This window comes from Corapipo altera, unplaced genomic scaffold (assembly GCF_003945725.1).
Source record: "Corapipo altera isolate COAL_440 unplaced genomic scaffold, ASM394572v1 276, whole genome shotgun sequence".
NCBI classification, from domain to species: domain Eukaryota; kingdom Metazoa; phylum Chordata; class Aves; order Passeriformes; family Pipridae; genus Corapipo; species Corapipo altera.
In genome coordinates this window covers 1-3,076 of record NW_020885133.1, presented here as the reverse complement: position 1 = coordinate 3,076, position 3,076 = coordinate 1, and positions in this window count along the sequence as shown.

The window sequence follows — 3,076 nt, the reverse complement described above, 5'->3', positions numbered from 1 at the left end:
CACAGTCACAGCAGGCCAGGGCAAGAGGTGCCCCCAGGACCACCAACACAGCAGCTGGACCTGCAGGAACACCACCTTCTCACGTTATGGAGCCAGGGGCTCACAGTTGGGATCCATCCTGGGGGGGCAGGAGAGCACTCAGGCATCAGGGCCAAGTCCTGCCCCCTCCCTGCAGACAGTTCAGCCCCAGGAGCAGGGGGATTTCTGCCTCTCCCTCCACTATTATTTGGGGCCCAACAGCTCAATGCTGTGGAATTTTAGCTTCATAAATGTTTTGCAAAGTTGAGCTTCATAAGAACTGGGGCACTTGTCATTATTCCTGATGCTTCCAGAGCTGCACTTCCAGGATCCTTTGGGCACGAGGAACCTTCCAGACTGCTCCAAACCTTCACAGGACACTTGCTCTTCTTGCCACAGCTGGACCAGCTCACTGTCCCTTCAGAAAGAGAAGGCAATGATCCTTTCTGAAACCAGAATCTCCCCACCTTTGCTTTCCCATTCCAGGTTTGGCTCCCTACACAACTGAGGCCCTTCCAGGCCTTGCCAAGGGGCAGCCAAGGAATCCAACCCAAGAACCTGCCAGGGAGCAACGTCTGTGCCACAGCAACATCATTCCAGGCCTCTCCCTGCCAACCCTCTGCTTCTCCCAACAGCTCCAGTGGCAACACAACTTGCCCTGAAGGCACAAAGGCTCCTCTTGGGAGCACCACAAGCCATCTGTTCTGTAGCACTTGAACTCCATCTCCTGGACAAGCTGGGAGAAGCAGGGAGGAAAACCAGGCCCTTACAGGTGAATTGGGGGCACCTCTTCATCCAACAGCAGCTCCAGGAAAGGTACCGAGTCAACACCTCACCAAAGACACAGGAAAACAAGTGCCAACACCTCGACAATCACTCCAGTTTTCAACTGATAAAGCAACACTAAAGAAAAGCTTTTCAGACTCTTGGGAAGAGTCCATCCCATTTTAACCAGTTTGTGGGACTCGTTCCCAGCCTCCTAAGGTTCATTTCCCACCTCATTCAGGGCTGCAGTACACCTGCTTCTACACACAAGGAGCTGCTGCTCCTCGATTCCAGTCTCCTGGTTCCCCTTGCAACTCCTCCAGCTGTTTTCCCAGCTCTCCAGTGCCCATTCCTTTGCCCACTGCACTTGTTCACAGCCCCAGGGCTCCCAGGGCCACCCTGGGCTCTCCCCTGCCCTGACACTCAGGGCCCTTTCCCAGCCCCGACTCCATCCAGCACGGACCCAGCTGCTGGCAGCTGCAATTCTCCTGCTCCTGCCCTCCCTCTGCCTGCAAACACCCCTGCCAGCTCCTGCACCCCCACCTCTTACCTCCCAGACAACATCAGCTGCATCCTCCGGGATCCTCCAGCTGGATGCTGCTGGCTCTGGGCAGCTCCCACCCTTCAGCAGGGGATGCCAAAGGGAGCTGGCACACCACAGCCCCCAAACCTGCCCAGCCTCCAGCTGCTGCACAGACCTGTGGCCACACAGGACCCAAACCCACCCCCAGCACAGACAACCCTGGGGAGGTCAAGCTGCTCATTCCCAACCACAACCAAACACCCAGTGCCACTGTCTGTCAGCCCCTGCTCCCAGGAATCAATCAGCTTTCCCATTTCCTTTCTCTACAGGTCCTTGCATTCACATTCTACTATCAAACCCTGATTAGCAAATTTCACTATTACTGGAACCAAACCAGCTTGGCTTCCTACTTAAGGGATACTTGGCTTGCCTTACCAGTATAAACTCTGGCTGAGGGGTAAATCTTACAGATTCTGCCCTTGTCCATTTTCCTGCAATTCCACTGGCCCACACCACAGGAACAACTGCAGCTGCCACTTCAGTCGGGACCTTGCTGCTGACAGGAGTTATTCCCTGCACAACAAGAGCTGCTGCTTGGACACATTTAGTTTCAGCAATTACAGTGTCCATAGCCCCATTTCTCAATTCCATTTCTGCCTCAGCTTTTCCACTCCATCTCTTCCTAGCACAGCTTTGGGTGAGTTTGGCAAACAGAGAAAACAAGGAATCACCCAATGTTTTCCCAGTTTAACCCCTGTCACACCAATCACCTTAACAGTGCCAGTCCTTAATTCTCCCTCTATTGTGTTAAGGACTGAGGAAGTTGGACCTGTGTCTGAGCAGGACATGTGCAAACCAAATGCTGGGGACTGGAACACACACCTTGCACTCCTGCAGCTCTTACAGTCACATTCCAGAGAAAACAGCCAATTGCACCATCACTGCTCATTTCTTAATCCCAATCCCACCCTTCTTTGGCACTTGGAGCACCACTTTTATCACCCAATTACAGCCCATGAGAGAGCTCCATGTCTAGCAGGGACAGGTACCCCTGGGATACTCTCAGCAATGCCTGAATCCATTGCAGGGACCTTGCTTTGAACTCCCCAGGGCCGGGCACCCCGAGGATCTCCCCGAATAATCCTTTCGGTGCGCGCTGGAGTCCTCGGGGTGCCCCAGCCCGGGGGGCACCAACAGCACTGTCCCTCCAGGGGAACCAATCTGGGCCCAAACTGCAGGGGGATCTTGCCTGTGTCCCAGACCGCTCCGGGGATCTGAGGCCCTTCCCGAGAAAATCTCGGTGCCGGCGTGAAGGCCCAGAGATCCCTTGGAGCCACGGGAGAGCAGGCACAGAGTCCCTGCTGGGGGCCAATTCTGCTGCCTGAAATCAGCTCTTCAGAGAAGCCTCTAAAACTCAACTGGTCAGTTTTAGAAGCCAGGCATTGCTACACGCTCTAAGATATTTTAAGAGCTTACTGAGTGAAAAAACATAAAGCTTTTATCAGGGACATCTGATCTCAAACAGACAGTTCCTTTCCCGTTTTAGTACAATATTATTTTCATGGTATCACTTAATAGGAAGTGCCCAGGAACCCCACACTGTGCTTTCCAGAACAGAAAATAAACAGAAGGAAGGAGTTTTGCAAAGTATAACACGCTCCAGAACAGACTTGACTTTAGTTCTACTCTTTATGCTCAAATATAGCAGAAAACAAAAGCTCCAGCAGGAGAGCTGGCACATTATCCACAGAATCCTGAAAGTCCCTCTCA